The following is a 21,455-nucleotide window of genomic DNA, read 5'->3' on the forward strand; positions in this document are numbered from 1 at the left end:
TTAAATGCCTAAACAAAAAAGGTGAAAAACTTGGGAATGGGGAAAGAAAACTTGAAATCAAGTGAATTGCAAGTGGGAGAAACAGTGTGGAAATTATTAAGTTGCTTTTGAGTTGTTCTACCATTTTCTTGCAGCAAATCACATCACCAAATTGTCAGCATAGTTCTAATGTCTCTTTTGCATTTCTGGGCTATGGAAGAGAGATTCCAATTTGTATTTGCTTCTTAAGGCTTATAGATGTGCCTTTTCCTGGTAAATAGAGATGCAGTGATGCACTTTATTGTCTTTTTCAGCTTTCCCAGCAGGAAGATTGGCTTCTTTGCATTGGAAGGCCTCTGGCTGTGGTGTTTGCATTTCAGAGCTGTTCCAGCTGTTTTTGATAAGCTGGGTGAAATTGCTCAGTAAGTAACATGACTTAGACATAAGTAAGATTGCATGTAGTCAGGAGTTATTGATTGAGTGAATTTTCAGTTTGTCTCAGGACAGTGTCTACACTTGTCCCATTTGAACAAATCTATGGCTAATAGTACCCAAGAATTACCAGACTATTAGCTCAACCCTCATCAGCATTTATGTGCTAGCAGATGAAGATGTTCCACATGTGAACTGGGTGCTGTTCTGTTCAGAAGTAGATGTTTAGTGTTTTTGCAGTAGAGTAAAGAGTAGCTTCATGTTGAGCCAGGGCACTGACTGGGACAACTGTGCTCTGTTGTAACATGATATTTTCCAAAAGTTGCTCTTTCCCCTGGGAGCACATTTTCCAAGGCCATCCTACCACCTTCTCAGTTATCAGCCAAGGAAATAGGGTCACATTTTTCCATCCTCTGTTCAAAATACCTTTCAGAGATTCAGAGATACCTTTTGTTTCTGATCCTGCAGAGACTGAACAACTTGGTTAATTCTCACCATTACATGTGAGCACAAAAGTCCATTTGAAGCTTGCCTATTTGGCATGGAAGAAGTGTAACAATACTTGTAAATGTTGAATTTCCATGTGGACTAATCCAATTAGGTCATATTGGCATCTTCTCATTCATCAAAAAGGAGCCTGACTCAGTTACCTGAGTGCTCAATCAGAATAATTGTCCTGAAATGAGGATTAGAGGCTTTTGTTTTTCATTATTTCATTTCATTTTGTTTTTCATTGTCTAAGTCATACACGCTGTAGCAGCTGTAAAAAATTGAGTTTGGAGTATTTTGTCTCCATCTCTGCTGTTCTGCAGCACTAAATCTTTTGGCCAATGTTCCTCAGAAGATGAGAGGAGAGAGGAATGGGGCAGAAGTTCACATTCAAGAAGGTAAAGTACTTGAATGTCCTGTATGGCATGTTCTTCTTCTGTCTTTAACTTACCTGGTTATAATAATGACAAAATTGTTGGGCTCTTCAGATAAAAATCTGTTCCAAGCTCTTGGAAAGAGCCTGTTTTTATCACTATAATTGCTTTCACTGGGACTAAGCTTTAGGAAAGGTAAGTCTTCACATCATCAGGGATTAATTAGGACAAAGTGCAAAGGAAAGAGAAGTAGAATGAGAAATGTTCTGATTATTCTTAATCCTGTATTATCTAAGGAGGAAATTTTTTTTTTATTTTTTTGTTAGCTATCATATTTCCAAATGTAGGTGGACTATCCTGTGTCCAAGCTCTGAGTGAGAAGAAATAGGAAAACGCTGCTGTAAAGAACCAGAAAAACAGCATAGTTTTTGTGAGAAATCTCAGCCATTTCACTTTTATTGGAATCATGAAATCTCTCTGTAATTAAGTGACAAGCTTGTGGTGCTCCCATACCCATCTCTGCAGGAATTCCTTGCATTAGTGTGCAGAGGCACAGCTTAAGCTGGCCAATAGTAAGAGACCATCCTTGGTTTATTTTTCCTTGGGGACTTCTACACTACACAAGCTTTCTATCTGACCTTTGCATTTTCTTCTGAGGACAAGGGCTTGAAATCTGCAGGATAACCAGAAGTACCCAACATGGCTCTGGAGAAAACCTACACTGCTTTTGAGCACCAGGAGCAGTAAACATCTGGGGATCATTTGAAACTGTAGCTGCTCACTGGCTATGGAAGACATGAAAGAAGCAGTTAATGTTTCTTTTCTGGGTTGGGAATTGATCTTTATCACCACTTTCCTTAACCTGTATTAATAACAATCACCAGGGACAGGAGAAGCATGCAGACTTTAAAAGGCAGCAGTACTTGCCCTAGGTTATGGAAGTAAAGGAGGAATTTGGATCTGAGTTTTTCTTGTTTTCTATCCAGAAGTATGAACCTCTTTTGTTGGAAGTAATTTTTGTGTGAAATTTGACTGCAGATTCTGAGGATACATAAAAATAAATCAAGTTAACAAGAAGAAGAAAATAAAAATCCCTCCTATAAGGCCTCAGAAAGTGATTTGTACCCTATACTTAAAAGAACTGTATGTTTTGCTTTTTTTTTTTTGCCAGGCCTTTCAATTTTTAATTTAAGGTAGAAGTATATGAGAAGGTAGTTCTTGCTTCCTATAACATTTGTTCTAATATTTTCTATAACCTTTGTTGAATTACTGCCTTTACCATGGACCAAGATTGTTTCAGGAGCTGTTCCATCTGCCACTCAGAATATTCCACTCCCAGCAGTAGAATGAAGCCTTTCTAGCCTTTTCTTTTAATGCAGAGCCACAAGATGGAAGGAAATGGGAATTTTTTTTAGGGGTGTAAATGAAAATTGAGGTTCACATTGTGAAATTATTACTGAGAGAAGCATGAGCTGCTGCTTTTGCTGATGTAGTGGAATAATGCAAGTACCAGTTTAAAATTTTACAAGTTTCTCTAGCTGGAACAGGAACTAAAACATTGACATCTCAACAACCTACAGCACTCCCCACAGGTCTCTGTGCACCTTGGAGATGTTGGCTTAAAAGAATTTTACTTTTCTTAACTTTGGGAAGGTAGTAATGCATAGATATAAAAAGCAATATAAGATATTCATGATAGGGGAGATTTTCTAAACTTTTCTTGACTATTTTAATATGAACTTTTTCTGCACAACCATGGCAAGGCAGATTTCCAAAGCGGCATGCCTGAGTCTTGCTGCTGTTGGATATTAATGGTTGAATCCCCTGTGATGCTTTGAAAGGGTACACTTGTATGGATAATCAAATAGTTACTTTCCTTGTTCACAGATTGGATGTTTTTGAGGAACAGAAGTATAAAACATTGCTTCCCCTAAGACAGAAACAAGGAACACATCCTTCCTTCCTTCCTTCCAAACAGGCTATTCCTTTGTTGCACCTGGAAAGAATGCCAGAATCCCACTTGATACAAACTGAGTTTCAGTGCAGTCAGAGGGGAATATGAAATCATCAAAGGAACAGACCACATAGAAACCCTACAACACAAATTAAGGAAAGGTTCTTATCTGTCACAGCCTCATTGGCTGGGGCCTACTGTTTTACATGTCAGATGTCTCCCTGCTGCTCAGAGAATCTTGAGTGAAGTAAATCTGTGCCAGAAATAATTTATCCTTGTGTAGATCACGGGGTGGCCTGCTTCCTATCCACTGCAAGCATCACCCTGATTTGAAGAGGGCGCTTGTGCATCTCTGCTGAAGGACAAAGTGCTTGCAGAGTTAGATCCTTCCTCCTCTTTGCTGGGTCACATGTGGGTGAGGGTTCTCTTAAGTGCTCCATTATTGTGGAAGGCAGTTTAATGAGTGCGCACTGTAAAAGTTCAAGCAATTATATGTAATGCATGATGAACAATACGACTTCCAAATGTTCACATGTAATGCATGTCAGATTTCAGCTGGAAAACAAAACAAGCCCCTCAAGGTTGCAGTCTGCTCTTTAGAAGAGCCACATGTTGTAACCTCAGAACCTCAAAATATCAGCTGTTTTCTGTGCATGATGAGAGCAGTGGAATCTGTGCCATGTTCTGTCCTTTGTTTCCTGGAATCTGGCTGCAGTAATGATCAGATGTGTGCTTCTGCCAAGTGCAGTTGGTGTTTGGTCCACGTTCAGACCAGTGAATTGATCTGAGCTTCTTTTTTTTCCTCATGGCATATCTCATTATGACATAATTTTTGTACAGGGTCTAGCAAAGATAAATATGCAAATAGGGAATGATATTTTCTAAAATTCATTTGTGCTTGCTCTTTTATTACTTTTAGGCAACATGAAACTACCTGTAGACCCCAAATGAGGTCAAGAACCATTGCACTTTCATACTGGTGTCCTTTTGTGAAGCATTTAAAATCAAAATACTCTGGACACATAAAGGAAGCAGATTTACATCTTCCTAGAAAGAAGAGCAGAAGTGACCACTCACTGTTGCCAGGAGCATTCTGCCTTTTTCAGCAGAACTTCTCAGGGAGCCCAGGTACTCTCATTTGACTCCTTCAGCACAGATTCCATGTCCCACACAAATTTCCCATCCTATTTTATGGGTGTCTGTTTCTGCTATTCTTATCCACTGCTGGTGCCTTCTTCATTATACAGTGTGCTATTTTTTTTTTTTTTAATATCAGACTGTGGGTATAAGTTACCACAGTAAAGTGAGCCTTAGCCCTTCAGGAAGGGCTTCCCTGTCTCTTCTGGCTCATCCTTTCCTTCCATCCAGGCAATGGAAGCAGGTGGGGTTAAAGGCAAGGATAGCAGCTGCCTCAGCTGTCTAGCACTGGTGTCTTTGTATTCATGAGTTACACACCAGCTCAGTCAAGGGAAAGTTCCAAGTAAGTATCATTAAATATTAAAAGGATGATGGGAAAGCCTGACTGAACCACTCAGATGTCTCCAGCTGGATGTCTCGGAATTGCTGCTTTGCAGGTGAACCTGTTTGTATGAGAAATACATCCTCAGGCTCTCCAGTTTTGAATTCTCTCAAAATGTGTTAACTGTTGAGGATTGCAATATTTCTTGAAAAGTTTATGTGAAAGGTTTGGATTTGTTTTTTTTCTGCACTTACAGAAATGTCATAATCTGTCCTGAAGCAAATCAGCTTCCTGGGAGCTTTACAGTTGTTCAGGTTAGTTTCATGTTAGTTCTGTGGAATATTGCCATCAGATTAATAGACCAACAATACTGAAACAAGGCATTTGAATATGGTATGTGAAAACAAAACATTTTATATATTGAAATAAAATTCTATGCATGTAATTTTATTTAATAGAGCATTATTTTGATTTTAGGTAAAGGTGTCCAATAGGGTGAAGCAAAGGCTTGAAAGTGTTTTTATTTTACTGTTTGCTTATGGTGTGGTTGGTATAAATTGCTTTTGTTGGTTTATTAACAAGGGTGGGAAGAGGCAAAGTACTGGGAGATTAATTTAAATTCAGCTCAGGAGAATTAGACACAGGAGAGCAACTTCAAGGTGTCTGGCACATATTAGCATTTTATTTGATTGTAACAGAAATTTTGCATGTGTATTCATAAAACACATTTGTTGGGTTTCCTTTTAAGTTTCACAGTTTGTTCTTGTTAAAACCTGTGGTAGGTCAGAATTAGTGCTGGCAATTTCCTTTGCTAAGGACCTCAAATATACTCTTTTTAAACCCAGGTAGAGGCCTTTTTAAAAAGGGGCTTGAGGCTCTTCTGAGCAGCATTAAGACAGCACACAGATGATTCAAGAAATGACACTTCAAATTCTCTATCTATATTTGTATGAAGAACTGCAATAAAATGTATTTAGTGTTCATAGCCAAAACATATTTATATCGACATATTTATATCGAGGTAGTCCTTGCACATCCATCTCAGTGCTATAGTGAGATCAAAAAAAAAAAAAAAAAAAAAAAAAAAAAAAAAAAAAAAAAAGCTGTGATTAGAGGAATGTAGCAGAACCAGAATCAGATGTTTTAAAAACCATTTAGTATCACTCTGGGTTTTCTGGTCAGTCTTCCTCCATTTTGACAGAGAGGAAAGAACATGATGATCCCTTTTCTTTAAGTAGGATTTCAGAGTTTATAAGCTGGTTGCTTGCTTTCTGTATTTGATGGTGTCCAGCAGGGTGGTAGAAGGATTTGTCAGTGGTCTTGGCATGAACTTCAGGGATTTGTGCATCAGGGACATCTCTGTGTAAAGCATTTGTGTTCTCAGACAGCTTGAAGGCATTTTCATGCTACAGAGTTATGTGACTGGAGATCTTCTAGCCACTTATGTCATTTCATCATCATCTGTAGAGAAGTCTCAAGCTTTGATTTCTGAAGTATTTCCTAAAATCTTGGAAAAAAGAAAAAATCTTGGATGGTAGCAGTATAGGAACAAGCTCTGAGGATTTCTCCCTGGTGATGGACACAGGGCTGTGTTTTGCATCCCATGCTCCTGAGCCCCAGTGAATGTTCATTCGTGTCCCACAAAGGCCCCCAGACTCAGAGCAAAGCAGGGACTAAAGGCATCAAAGGCCTTTTTGTCAGAATAAGGACAATGCTATAAACCAACCTTGTGTTAACCTACCCAAGAACAGAGGACAAGAATTCTGAATGCCAAAATATAGAGAGATGTGTGAAAGGGAAAACTTTTACAAAAGTAGGCAGGCTGAATAAAACTATTTATCTTTAAGCCACACAAGTCATGGTAATTAAATTAGGTCAGGCTGGCTGTAAAGCTACAAAAAGCAGGCTGTAACTAATTTAGAGAGAAGTCCTGAAAAGAAAACAGATTGACAGCCCCCTATTATTTTTTATCTAATCAAGACAACAAAATGTAAGAAAGAGAAAAAGAAAGAAAAAGAAAATAGAAAGGAATCTCATGTTGATTTATTAAGATTTTCTCTCAAACCATTAGGATAAACAAAAGCACATAGTCGCATCTTTGATGTGTGAAGGTTTGCACATTGTTCTTAGTGCTAACTGAGGGTTACATGCATATTTTACCCTTGAGAAAAACAAAATACTTGAAGACCTTAAAGTTCAGAAAGTGGTGGAAACCCCAACAAAGAATAACACAATCAGATCTTTATCAGTACAGTATCATTGCACTAATTCTTTCTGGGCATCCATATCATCATGCTGCTATATGAAGAGAAATCCTAAATATCTGTGAAAAGAGACAAATAGACTTTTATTTAAAACCATGTCTGCATAAATCCCTCCTGCCAGTTTGTATAAACATCCTGTTTTGAAAATGGTTACAATTATTTGCTTTGAATTTGAAAGTGACAGGTTGCATAGGGTATGGGAAATAACATTTTTGAACTTTAAGAAGGGAAGGATCAGGACTTTATTTGTAGTGTGGATCCAGTCTCGTTAAACAAGGTTTAAAATAATATTTTGGTTGATTTCTAAAATAGTTTTCATTCTCCAAGTGGTTTGAAAAATTAGCATTCTAAGGCTGTCTGGAGGGTGCAGAGGAGTGTGTGAACAAAAAGGGGGAAGGGCACAGACAAAGAGCCCAGCTTGGTTTGTGTTGGTGTTTAATAGCAAACAACCCTTTCCCACCCTGCTTCTCTTTTATGCTTCTTTTAGTCCTAAGTAACTTCCAAAGAATTTCCAGCAGCAGATGATGCTCAGCCACTACATTCATCTGAAATAAGAGATGAACTTTGCCCCGTGAAGAAAATATTTGAGGTTCCAACACAATTAAGGGTTGCAAATTCTCTGTGAAAATGGAAATTCCTTCCCATTTCTCCAACAGGTCCCCGAGGGTGAAGTTTTGACCCCGGTGAAGTCAAGGGAACCTTCACTGTCTTTCATTAAGACAAGAGCCATCCCTCATCACATCTTACACTTGCAACTGTGAAATGTGGAAAGGAAAGGAGAAACTGTTTCCTTGGGTATTGCCATGAGGTAACACCTTTTCCAGACAACGAGTCAGTCTTTGAGAGATGATCAGAAAACAGACACAAAAATGCAGGAAGTCAGAAATGGGGAGCAGGCAGGGACCAGCAACACTGAGCATTTTCAGAGCTGAACTGGCACCACTCAGCAGGTTTGTTTTTGTTTGAGAGAAAATGGAGCTCTTGCTCTTTGACTTGAGGAACACTCAAAGCTCCTCATCAATTGAAAGTCAGAATTGAACAAAAAGTTGTAGAACTAATTAACAAAACTTTGGAGCATTGGCCCAGAATTTGGCCCAAACACAAGATCCCTTACTTGAAATCTTACTTAAGTAACCTTTTTGTGTGCTTAATGTTTAAGGGACATGGTCCAGCTTGGAATATATCTGAGAAGGGCTGAAGGACAGCTGCCAGGTCCACTGTCTGCTAAAAATCAATAGCCAGAGCATAATATTGAATCAGACTTTTAAAGATAAACCACACAACCAGGTCTGAACTCCCAAGATTCCAGTAGAGCAGTTTATTGCTCTGTGCACTGTTCACGTGCAGGCAGTATGAACCAAGGGATTGCAGTAAACCTGCTGAGTTTTGACAGATTTGCTTTTACTTCATTTTTATTGTATAAAGGTAAAAGGAGGGATGCCAGCCTATTATAGACACAAGATCTACAGGATTTGAACCATAATATCTCATGTTTTACTGTATTTCTTTAAAAACATCCCTCCTATTTAACCAGAAGCTGTTGTTTCAATTCTATTTTTTTTTTCTATTTTAGGCTAAAGATAAATTGAAGGTGGCACAGAGTAGTGGAAGAGCAACAGCCTTTAGAAGCCCTCTCCAAAAGCTGAGTTTGTGAAATACTTTCCAAACATCTGCAGTAACAGTGCTACATCAACCTTCCAGCGGCCTGGTTGAAAAGATTGTCCTTTAATCTAAACCATACTCCCTGGGATTTCTTAATGCAGTTAATTCTTCTTTTTTTATTTTTTCTAATATTGTGCCAGTGAGAAACTGCCTAGTGGTCTTCACCTCTGAGTCCTTTCCACTAATTCTTAGTCCTGGCATATTGCTGTACATTTTCATTGCACGGGGATCTCCTCAAACAAAGGAAAATTATGAAACTGTCAGATCAGATTTCATATATTGCTCTTGGCATTGCACTCACTAGACCTGGTACACAGTGAGTTTTGAAAGCCTCTGATCTTTTATAACCATTTCCAGTCTTAAACATATATTTCAAAGTTCCTCATCTGCAGTCACTGGGAATATAACTATGAAAGCTGAGGTAATTTGGGTATTTTCTTTCTGTGAAGACATAGAGAGTGATCCATTGCTGCCATAAATAATTTCCAATGTTTCATTATTCTTTCTGTTATACTTCTGATTGTTTTATTAAGACTCTGAATTTATTTCTTTCACTTTTGGGGTTTTTTTTTTTCTCTTTCCTGCTAGGGATATATGTTGCTTTAGAGCTTCAAATCAAGGTGCTTAGCTGTGGCAGTGGGAATGCACGCTGACAGCACGCTCAGAGTGGTGAGCTCTGCTGGCTCTGATGTACCATGGAACAGACACATCAAGGACACCAAGTCCTTTCTCTCCTGCCCAGCTGCTGTGTCAGTCTGGAAGCCTCATGGTGCTAATGCATGAGCACCTCAGATATTAACCAGCCTAGGGGCTGGGAGGAGTGGGATTCTTCTTCACTGTGGTGTTCCTTCTCACTTCAGAGAAATCAACCAAACTGAAGATGTGCTGACCTTTTGAGACTGAACTAGAAGATCCCTTGACACAAAATCCTGTAAGTGATACAGGGAGTCCCTTGGCCAATTCAGAGGGCCAGACAGGATTCCTAGAACCATGTCAGCTACAATCTCAATGAAGTGACAGTGCTGACTGTGCCAGAGAATGAGAACAGACAGCAGTTCTGTGTTCCTTGTGGCCCTGTAACTCAGCAGTTGCTTCAGAGACCAATCACACACAGCTTCCTTGGGAAAGAGGAGTAAGTTTTCTGGAACAGCTGGTGGAGATGACAGGTTATTCAGGTATCTTTTTTGAATGCCAACAAAACAAAGGCATACTGTCTTTAATGCTTGTGTTATAAACAACTTGCATCCATTTCCAAATACCCTCCACCTTTCCTTCACCCATATGAACACTTTAAACAGAGAGCTACTTTGGAAATCTCTCAAAAACTTCTGATTGCACTTTTCTAATCTGTTCAATTCATAGCCAAGTCACAGTAGAATATCTGTGTACCTTTGTTACAAATACACCAGATTTATGTTTGATTTATGCTGCCACTGTTTCCAAACCCATTCCTTGGTAGCCTTCCCATCCCGACTAGGAGATGAGTAACTTTCTTAGAAGGATTATTTTTATCCTTTCTGTTTTTCAGTTCCTTTCCATTTTTCTTGGCCATCTAGTTGATTGCACAGCCTACTGCTCAGTTCCCTCTGCTTTCCAGAGCTCAGATGCAAGTCCTGCCTTGTCTGCATAACAAGAGTTGTCTCCTACCCCAGTGCTTCTTTCAACTGATCCTGTTACCAGCTCAGAGCCTGGTATTTTTCAGTTTCAGGTGGAATATCCAGGTGACATACTGTATCTCAGTGCAGCTACTTTCATTGGTGTTTAGAACTCCGTACACAGTCCTGAAATGGTGAGTAGAGTTTCCTTCACTTACTGTCTTCATCGTGATCAGCTTTCCTACCTCTGTTCACTGTTTGGTTTGTTTTAAATCAGATGGCTGTTTCTTCTCTCCACATTGAAATACCATTGGTGTATTGGTGTTAAGTCGTGTACATTCAAGATTTTCTCCAGCCCAATGTTATACCAACTGTATGGCTGCATTCACTTGGGATATATATTGGGAATAAATCAGGGAATAAATCCTCATGGGTTCTCTTGAGCAGACACTCTGATAATCTCTTTCTTGTTTTAGAAAAATCCCAGATTTAGCTAAACTGTTTTTCCTCACTGGAAAGATGTGTGTAATGTCTCTGAGGAAAGGACACAGAAACATTTTTCCATAATAAGGTTTGTGGATAGTACTGCATATGCTGATTTTAACAACAAGCATAGACAGGCCATTGCCTAGAGAAACTCTGCAACTCATTAGCTAGTTTTATCTTTCCTTCAAAGAAGGAAAAGCAAAAATCTGACTGATATACCCATCCAATGCTCTCTGAAAAAAACCAGCTCTGCAGCCAGACCATTCCTTCCCTCACAACAAAGCCAAACAAAGAGAAGTCATGCATTAAATTTTTTCAAAGAAGAAAGCCTGTAATTTAAGTAAGAAATGTTTTAGGTCTAGAAAATTGAATACTTTCTGCTTTTGGAAGGAACAAATCAGAACACCAAAGAAAGGACAGTGCACAGAAATATGGCAAGTTTATCAGTGAGTATAATGTGGATGAAAGTAGTCATTAATTAATGAAAAGCAAGGATTTTAGGGGAGGATTCAGGTGTTTAACAGTACCCCAAGCTTTGCTGTAAGTGTTGTAGGCAAAAAATTTGTTTGGTTTGCTCAGAGTGGTTCACCTGGTGACCAAGCACATCCAAGCACATCAGGAAAGCTGCTGCACAGCACCAAGGTCAGGATGGAGATTATTGCAGCCCTTCACTTCATCCCCAGGTCAGGCCCTCCTGAATCCATGAGCTGCCATTTGGTTTCCTCCTGCTCTCTTGAGATGGTCTGAAAAGGGCCTGTTGTGCTTCACATCCTTCAGCTTTGATCTCCTGACACTGAGCAAAGCAGGGCAGCCCAGAGCACTGAGGCATGGCTGTGGGATGGCGTGGGCAGCACTGGGGTCTGAGACTCCACCTCTTACTGCCAGGACTTGTGTCGTGGTATTGGCTGGTAAAGGCAGAACTTAACTCACAGGGAAATGAGATTCTCACAAAATAATCAGTGAACTGAATTATATTTCTTTTTTAAACATCTTTTGGAAGTGCTCTACCACAGTTTAGGAAAAGGAGAAGGGAAAGTTACCTGGAAGAAAAGCTGAGCAACAAGGCACAGGGGAACACGTGGCCAGCACACCTTGCACTTGAGCTGTTTGCAGCTGGAGCATGGGCAGAGATTCCAGTGTCCTGGCAGGTCTTGCTTGACCTTGGGATTCTCATATCGAATTCTCTCAAGTGGACAGTGAAAGGAAAAAAGCTTTTGTTTAAGTAAAATTCTGCTTTGCTTTGCTTTAGTGTTTTAAGACATTTTATCACTAGAGGTGGTCTTTAAGATGCTCCTTAAGCTGTAACTCTTGGGATCACCTCCTTCCTTGTACCTCTTCCTCTGAGCAGGAATGCTGGAGCAGAGCACAGCTCAGCTGTACATGCTCCATTAAAGGAGCTTATATAGCATCCTATCGGCCTAGAGGTCCAGTGGGAACCTTTGGCAGACACAAAAATACTTTGGAAAACTGTGGGAATGCTGATGACCTGACAGTGATTTATATTATTGCATTAGAAAAAGAAATAGTATGGTGGGACCTGTCAGGATGGATAAAGCAAGGATTTGCCAGTAATGCCCTGTGCTGTGCAGCTTTCCAAACCACTGACTTGCTGGTTAGCCCAGGCCTCTCTTTCATCCAAACCCTCATAAAAATTTATTGCAGATGGGTACTAAGGACCTTCAGGAAAATCCTTTGCTGTGGATTTCAACAGCATCTCTGCCTTATGATGGTCCCACAGTAACTTTTCCCCCCTCCCCCAGCACCTGAGCAGTTCGTGTGCAGCACCCTGCTCATGCCTAGGCAGATGTTTGTCATCATCTGTCATCACAGAGCTGGGAGGCAGAGACTGACAGGGTAATTTAGTATGGGATAGCATGGAAAATAAACATGGAAAAACATGACAAGCATGCACAAGTGTTTTGAAAACTGATTGGCATCCCATAATGAATAGCATGAGAATAAATTTTTTTACTAAAAAATATTGAAAAGTATAAAATATTCTAGTTTAAAAACAAGCAGTAAGAACAAGTGCAAGAGTTAACCAAGTATCTTATTCAGTTATACATGTCCTGAATCAAGATTCAATGTGCAGAGACACATTAGTATGACTTTAATATTATAACAATTTTCATTCATAAAGAGGTTTTAGATACAAAGAGATAATCTCTTATCTCGTAAGAGAATGCTTTTTGTTGTGTTATTAAGGTATAAATGAAATAAGTTTTACCTGGCCTTTGAAGGGTGTTTTGTGCCTTGCTGGTGACAGTAAGTTAAAGCCCAAGATAACCACTTCAGACTGGCTGCATACTTCAGTATTTTCCCCCTTCACAGTTGTTAAAACTTTATAGAGCCTCAAAACTTACCCAGATGGACAGTAACTGTGACTGCCACTTACGAAACCAGTATAATCTAGCACAATACACCAAGCAGGGTAAATGGGAAGGAAAACAAGTTCTGAATAGAGGACCTCCTTGGAACATTGAATCAGCCATCAGACACACCAACTCTGTTTAGACAGGCCTGTTATACACACCCAAATGTTCTGCAAAACAAAGCACACCCCCATCCTTTCACCACTGCAGCTCCAAAACACTTCTGCCCAAGGGTGGTCCTCACCCTGCTTGAGGCAGTGCCTACATCTTTATTCACAAACTGAAACATTGGTTTTCAGAATTTTTGGCAAAGCTGAAACACATAAACCATGTTCTTCCTCTCAAGGAATATCATATCTTGGCAGTTTTGTTTGGGTTTCACTTTTTCAAATATAGAAAAATATGAACAAATAGCACACAGTGGTGGCACACTTATCACCAGTAGATTGCCCTGCACAATGCTGCTTGTGTGACACCAGGATAAATCACATCACTGTAGCAGAGAACCTGCTCAAGAGAAAACTATTATTATTTGAAGTTGTTCACTTGTGGGATAATGTCTGCTAAACACAATGGAAAGCAATATGTAGTGATTTTCTGGATTTTTGTGCTGTACATATTTTTTGCATACAGTATGCATGTATCCTAACAGGGTGATTAGATAATGAAGCCATGATGTAAGAAAAAAAAACCCAAATCCTGGCAGATTTATAGCCACTAAATCTATGTATTCATTCCTCACTCCCCCTGGCATGGGTGCCTGATTTAACTGAAGCTAATTCCAGCACTGATTCCTACTTATGCACATGTTGGCAGAGGCAGATCTCAGTGCAGTGGACATTCTCAATCACTTCTTTATTTGTCACATTTCACAAATTTCCAAACAGTAAAAAAAAAATGGTTGGGAAATGGTGATTTGAATTTGTGGTATTTCACCCCCTGTCCTGCCTTCTCTCTCTCATTTCAGCTCCTGGCAGTCGAATTCCCCGTTCCACTGGTGCAGCTGCTCAGTTACACGCCTGCAGCTCATGGTGAATGTGCTTGGAAAATGCATCATGCCTCCTACCACGTGGGAGAAGTGATGTGTTTCAGTTTGCTGTTTTGCAGAAAACATTGTTTGCCATATGTCTCAACACAGCCTGCTTCTCTTTTTCAAGAAATTGGCCGAGAATTTTAATTTGTGTTTTGGTCTTTTTGCATCCTGACTAGAGATTGGCATGTGAATTATTTAATTAAGCTGTGACTATTGCTGGGTATTGCTAAGTTACACAAATACTGTGTCATTTAGCTATTTATGACTAACAAAACTAACAGTACAAAAAAACTAATTAAAAGCTTAATAATCTTGGAGTCTTTTGACCAGCTGTTATATATCCATACAACCTCATTCTGTTGAATAAGGGAGCTATTGCTGAGGCTTTTGACACAGAAAAAAAAAAGAAAAAAGATGGAAAAAAAAGAAAAAAAAAAGTGATATTTTTCTTTGGTTTTCTTCATGTCCAAAAGAAAGCTGCAGCCTGTGGCATTTCAGCTGGGCTCCATTCTGTGCCCAGGGTGATGGAGCCACTGGCAGTTGCTCACACAGAAATGTGCTGAACAAGAACCACACCATAAACAAAAGCACGCTGGGCCTTCCGTGGGCAAAGCACAAGAGCAGAATATTAACCACAGATCCTGCCTAGGTAGAAATTCCTTTTGCTTGGTCATAGCACATAGCAAGGTTTCCTGCCTCTCTTTCTGGCAGGTGTGGTGCCACAGACTCCCCAGGAACCTTACTTCATTCTGCTTCTTCATGAGCTGATCTTTGGAGGAGCAGCTATTTACTGATTCATTGCTGGCTTGCACCTTCAGCACATGATTTTCTCTCACAGTGGTCCAGGAAACTCACTGCACCTCAAACCACAAGCACTGGCAAGAATGCTCATGCAGCCATTGTGGGATTTCCTCATTGTGCTGCAGAAATTATTTAAAAATGGAATAATCCCTTCAAGTGGCTTCAGCAGTAATGAGGGACTTGGGTACCTTAGAAAAAACACAGTGTCTTAAACAATGCTGTTTTAAACATCAGTACATGCAAAAAATGATAGAAGTGATTTAAATGTCTGTCTCTTGTTTATGCCTTGGACTGTATGTACCTCACACCTCTTCATTTTTCAGGCTTACATCTTTGAATAGGAGGAGACCACCATGTATAGGCTAAATGGTAAAATGCATTTCCTTCACCATTCCTTCTGTCCAAACTCTTGGCGTTGTGGAAATGTTCAAACACTCCCTTAGTGAATTATGGCTGTAAGAGAAAGAGACTTTATGACTTGGCTCCTCCCTGTAGTTTGTGTCCTAATTTTTCAAGTCTTGATTTAAGTTTGACTGTTTTTTTATCCAGAAATGCCTCATTTAAGGTCAGCTACCTTCTAAATTTACCCTGTTGCCAAAATAACCCAAAGATGGCTTTCTTAGATAGACATCAGCAATTAAGAGATCAATTTTAAACGACTTGTTTTTCCTTGTTATTCTTTTCAGTAAATTTTCTTCTTGAATCCAAAAGTAGCAAGAGGTGAAGAATGGTTGGAAGTGTTGCGCTAATCAAGCCTGCTCAAGGTAATGAGGAGACCCTGCTATTTGTAACACCATTAAAAGGAAACAGCAGAAAAGCTTTGCTTGACACAGAGTATAGGCACAGACCAGTGAAAATACCAAATTTGTATATGCAGGTACTGTTCTGTAACAAGATTCTGAGTAAGTCAAGGACGAAGCTGAAGTCATAATTGGTGTCAGTTTTCCAGATGAAGGAGAAGGATTCAGGATTAATGAAAAGATTGGTTAGTTAAACCAATCTACAAATTGGTTTAACTAACAATTACTCAAATTACTCAACTACAATTAGTCAAACTACAAAGATAAAAAATTAGGACAGAGAGGAGAGGTTTTCAGGAACCACAGCTACTCAGAAAGCTTCCTGTCCTTTCACAGACTCTTCCTTTGAGGCCCATTTGGACAAACATCAGTCAGTCTCCTTTAGTCTGTTTTGGTGGTGTTCTGTGGGCTTCCAGCTTATTTCTGCATAACCTGAAATGTCTGTATTTGCATCCCAAGCTGCCCAAAATGTTCTTTAATTATTTCCCAGGAGCTTTCCTTTGTTCTTTGAGGGGGCAGCACGGCATTGCTACACCCAAGGTCATGTCAGCATTCCCTAGAGATGTCTAATCTCACAGGATACTGTAACACATGGGATTTAATTGCAGAGAGCTACAGTTTGTTTCACAAGGCTTCAGAACAGATGCCAGTTATTTAAGGTGCTTACACTGAAATAACTTGTTGCTTTTTCTTTCTTTCTTTTTTTTTTTTCCCTTGGTAATGTCTTTTTGTCTCTCACTTTAATCCTCCTGTGACTTTGAGAAAAGTATTTTCATATTTGTGAGGCCTCTGGAAATTTTCAGAGCATTCAGATTATGTTCTGATAAAACTCTGACTTCATGAGTACAGATGTATGAAAAACCTTACTGAGATTTATTATCTCATTTTAAAATTGTCAGTAGTATCTTCTGCATTTGTTCAGTCCAAAGGGATTTTAAAAAATCTCATCAGAGCAGCTGTGGGTGAGAAAAGTTCATTCCTTATCAGTCATCCAAACTTGCTAAGTTGGTTTTATGAAAGCAGTGAAATGAATGCAGAAACTAAATCCAGCTTGATAACACTAAGCCAAAAGCATAACAGGAAAAAGAGCAGTGTTGCTACTTTAGTTTTCCTCATCTGTAACTGAAATGGAAGGGAATGGTCTGGATGGAAGGCGTGTCAGCAGGGCAGGCAGACCCACAGCACTGAAAATAAAAGGTCAGACACAAAACTCTTTCTTCCAAACTGGAATGCAGGCAATTGTCAACCAGTCCCCATCCACATGAGGGGGGAAAAAAACCCATGAGGATTTATTCCCTGATTTATTCCAAATGTGATGGTGAGGGGCCTGATGCTAATCCTGGCACAAACGCTGCTCCCCATCAGCCTGGTGCCAGCTCAGAGCCTCTGGCCCTGCTGGGGCTGCTCTGTGTCACTGTCCCGTGGAGCTGGAGCAGCTTTGCCCTGTCAGAGCACACTGATCCCCTGGTTCTGGACTGCTGTTCAAGCAGCTCTACAGCTCCTCGCTGGCAGCCTCAGGGATATTTCAGTAGGATCAACTCCTTGACCTACAGGGCCATAAAAAGAGAAGAGTTACCAAGGGGCTGTGGAGGGTTAGGGCAGAGGTGATGAGGTGCCTCCATGGGGCCTCTGCAGGGTGCCTGACACCAGAGGTCTCATAAGGGCACCGTGTGTGGCACCTTCAGCGCCCTGTGCTCAGCCAAGGCTCCCAATCCCCAGCTGGAGGCACGTGGAAATCCACTGCTGCCACACCTGAGGCTGTCAGGGATTTTGGCTGTTACCCTCAGTCACATTTACCCTACTCATGGTAGCCCACTCTTAGGAAGGACAAGTTCTGCCAGCAGTCTTGGTTCCAGGGTGTGCTGTAACAACCCACAGTGCCCAGGAAACGTCTCACCAGTGGGAGGGCACGGACAAATTCCTCGCAGCCACCTTTTGTGACAGGGGGATGTACTGGCCTCCCTTCTTGCCAAAGGGTTCTTAGGAACTTGGCTTCCAGCCTGCTGGGGTTTGTGCTGCCCAAACCATGCAGCACCAAGCTCCCGGGCAGTCGTTTCACCATCACCCCAGCCCCGCCCCAGGCTCTGCTCACAGCTCCCCTTTGGCAACTCCTCGGGGAGGAAGATCTGGCAGCACCGGCACTGCTCCCCACGAGGAAACAGCAGGAGGAAATGGGCAAACACCATTCTGTCTCTGCTTCACTTCCTAGACTTAGAAAATGCTTCTGCATTAAAGCATATTTCAGTATTTCTGGAGGTCAAATGGAAAATACTGAGTTTGCTCTGTTCAAATCAGTAATATGTAAAAAGAAATATATTTAGAAGAATTATTAAATACTCCAGAAGACAATTGGACATATAAGCTGCAATTTCTCTGTAGATTTTTAAGTAAAAAAAATCTGTTAAAGGAAATCCTGTTAGATCTTCCCTCCTGCTTTAGCATTAGAGGAATATTTATATAAAAATAATGATTTGTAAATCAGGCACTGGGTTTGAGGAGCTAAGAACAGGATGTAGCGCTGGGTTTGGGGGCCTCGGAATTGAGACCTAATCAGGCAGTTTTGGGCTTTCCCAGACCCAAATCACTGCTATGTTTCAGGGGCTCAGAACCAGACCCACTTGATCCATTTTTGGGCTCCCAAAGACAGATCAAAGGCTGTATTTAGGGGTCTCAAAATTCAGGTTCAGCGCTTAAAACCAGAGATTAAATCCTGCATTTTGGACACTGAAACCAGGGTTATATGGCTGGATTTGGAGCTCAGGAAGAGTGACTAAGCCCTGTGCTTTTTCAGGGCTTAAGTCAGAGACCAAATGTATATCTGAGGGCCTCAAAACCAGAGACCAAGTCCTGTGCTTTGGGACCTTGAAACCACTCAACCGGGCTTGAGAGTCACTCAGCCAGGAGACCAAGTCCTGTATTTTGGGGGTGTGCCTTGGGCACAGACCAGTGTCGGGCTCACCCGGCCCCGCCGGCAGCGCCCTCCTCGGGCCGGAGCCCGCCCGGCGCAGAGCCAAGCTCCCGGCGGGAACTGGGCACGGGCGGGGCCGGGCAGGTGCGCGGGGCGGGGCCGAGGTGATTTAAACCCCGGAAGTGCCGCCCGCCGCCATTTGCTCCTTCAGTGCGCGGTGGTGGCGGCCGCGGCCGGTCGGGGCTCCCCGGCGGGGCCCAGGTGAGATCTCCCCCTCCTAGGCCTCACCCCGCTCCCTCTCCGCTCCTGGACATCCCTGCCGTCCTGTCCTGGCTCCCCCTACACACCCTGACCCCCCCTCTACCCCTTCTTCCCCCCCCTCCTACGCCCTACCCGGCTCCCTCTCCCCTCCTGAATCTCTTCCCTCCCTTCACTGCTCCCTTCCGTCCTCTCCCTGCACACCCCGACCCTCCACCCCACCCCTCTTTCCTCCTTACCCCGCTCCCTCTCCCCTCCTGACCCCCCCCTTCCCTCCTCTTGCTCATCCTATGCACCCCGACCCGCACCTCCCCGTTCCCCCTCTGCCTTTTCCTACATGCACCTCCCTGCCCCGCTCCCCTACAAACCCTGACCCCGCTTCTGTTCCTCTTTCTCATTCTCCTTCCATCTTCTCTGCCCCCCCGACCTCCGCTCTGGCTGGCCTCTGCCTCCCTCTCGTCTCTCTGTCCCTTTCCCCCTCCCTGTGTCCCCGCAGCCGCGGGGTTCGGGGCGCCGCACAATAAAGCCCCGAGGGCCGGAGCCGGCGCCCCTGTCCTGGTTCAAAAGGGTCGGGGCCCGCTCTGGGGGTCCGCCCCTGCAGATGCCAACACGGCCCCACGCTGCCCGCCCTGGGCTGTCCCTGCATCACACCGCGGTCAGGGCGGGCCCTCCTCAGGAGGGGTCCCGGGCCGGGGGGTCCCGATGGGCCCCCTCGTTAGGAGGGGTCCGGGGGAGGGTGGAGACCCTGACCTGAGCATGGGATGTCCACTCGTGTCCTGCTGTCCTGGCTGGAGGTTAAGGACACCCAAGGCCACAGGCAGAGTCTCTGCGCACTGAGCTTCCTGTTCCAGTCATCCCAAACTAACTCAAGGAAAGATTTAAAGGAAAATAAAGTGAATTATAAAATAAATTTAAAAATACTCCCAATCCCAGCTTGTGGCATTTGTGTTCACTTGTACAAAGCCATGTGGGAAAGGTAAGTTTTAGGTGGTTTTGGCAGCTGGGGGATTCCCTGTGGAGCTGAGAAGGCAGCAAAGGATGGCAGAGCATTGTCTCCACCAAGAGTGAGTTTTGCACAGGAATGGTGCTTCCCGGGGGGGGGGGGGGGGGGGGGGGGTGGGGTCAGGAAATCCCATTTTCTTTTAGAAAAGAAAACACCAATCCCTGTGGCTCTGTTCTCTCCCTGTCCCATGTCCCCCAGCATCACCCCACAGTGGCATCCTGGATCCCAAACCATCCTCCCAGCCCTTCCCTTCCCTCTCTGGTTTCCTGCCCATCGGTTTGGCTGCAGGCTGGGAGAGGGGAGGCCACTGAAAACCTCTGGAACTGAGGCCCCATCCCCGTGCCCCTCATCCCAGGGCCAGCAGGGCCACGGCTGCCCTCATGCTGGAGCTGGCTCTTCTCCTCCTGCCAGGAAGCGGCACCAGGAGTCCCATGCCGGGGTTTTTATGGAGGCAGGGTCAGCAGCTGGGAGAATGATGAACCCCAGAGGGCTTCAAGCGTCCTTGGCCTGCCCCCTGGGGCCTGGCTGCCAGGGCCTCAGAGATCCAGACTCTGAATCCTTAACTTGGACAAACAGGGATGGGTGGCCCTGAAACCTCGGGGTCTGTGAGGGATGCTGGGAGGAACACCGGCGACAAGAGGAGGAAAAGCACTCTGTGCACCCCGTGAGTGGAAAGCCCTGTGTGCTTAGGATACTATCTCATCCTGAGGAAGGAGACATACTTTTTTTTGGGATGTCAGCACCCCAAACCCGCTGGTGCTGCTGGGAAATGCTGGTTGTTATCCTTGGAAGCTCAGCTCCAGACTGCACCTCAGGTTTCATTCCTGCCACTGCTGGGTTGGGGTCTCTGCTGTGCAGCCCCATCCCAGACTTTTGCTGGGAGTGTTGTAGAGCTCTGCGGGGTCTCCCTACAGTGCAGCTTTCCCTTTGTCCCTAGAAAAATGACAATTCAGCATCTTATCATACCCTAAGAGACTCTATGGGAAGAGGAGAAGATCCAGCTGAAGTGATCCTCACTAGTCCTGCCTGGGCAATTGGTGAGAGGGAACGATGGCGATCCAGCTGCTGCAGTGAGACCCCTGGCCCCCAAATCCACCCAGCCTCCCCACGCACCCTGCACTCCCCTGAGGCCAGATGTTCCCTCTCAGCCCACACCCCTGGGACAAAGACAGAGCTGGTTTTTATGGAAGATCCCGGGTTTTTCTCCCAGGGATCTGCACTGACAGTGAGCTGCAGCTCGGGACTAAATCCTTCCGATGCAGGAGATAACCACGACCTGTTCTTGATGGATTATGTGTAAAAGATGAAAATAAATAATTACGGACTCTTGAAACGGCCTCCTCTCCTGGATTAACTCTTCCTTATCAAACTTTCATGCCATGGGGAGCTGGGGGGCGGCGCCCACAACCCAGGCCGCTCCCCGAGCACACGGTGCCGGTCGGAGCCCCCGCGCCGGGCCGCGGTTCCGCGTCTGCACCGGGGAACGGCCGCCGCTGTCCCGCCCGGTTCCACCCCGCTCCTCCGGGACGGGAGCGGCGGTGTCACACTCGGCCCCAAGTCCCGCCCGGAGCGGTCCCCGGCGGGAG

At 43.3% G+C, this 21,455-nt stretch overlaps 1 long non-coding RNA gene across 2 annotated transcripts; it reads left to right on the plus strand.

Moving 5' to 3' along the window:
• Positions 1 to 290: 290 nt before the first annotated feature.
• Positions 291 to 14,416, plus strand: LOC143693907 (uncharacterized). Of its 2 annotated transcripts, XR_013181905.1 has the most exons (7): positions 291 to 401; positions 1,224 to 1,298; positions 4,148 to 4,356; positions 7,608 to 7,759; positions 8,525 to 9,544; positions 10,316 to 10,402; positions 14,034 to 14,416. It is a non-coding gene; the product is annotated as an uncharacterized LOC143693907 (long non-coding RNA). The 2 variants fall into 2 exon arrangements; XR_013181904.1 differs by having other exon boundaries at positions 8,525 to 14,416.
• Positions 14,417 to 21,455: the final 7,039 nt, after the last annotated feature.

This window comes from Agelaius phoeniceus, chromosome 4, assembly GCF_051311805.1.
Source record: "Agelaius phoeniceus isolate bAgePho1 chromosome 4, bAgePho1.hap1, whole genome shotgun sequence".
Taxonomy (NCBI): Eukaryota; Metazoa; Chordata; class Aves; order Passeriformes; family Icteridae; genus Agelaius; species Agelaius phoeniceus.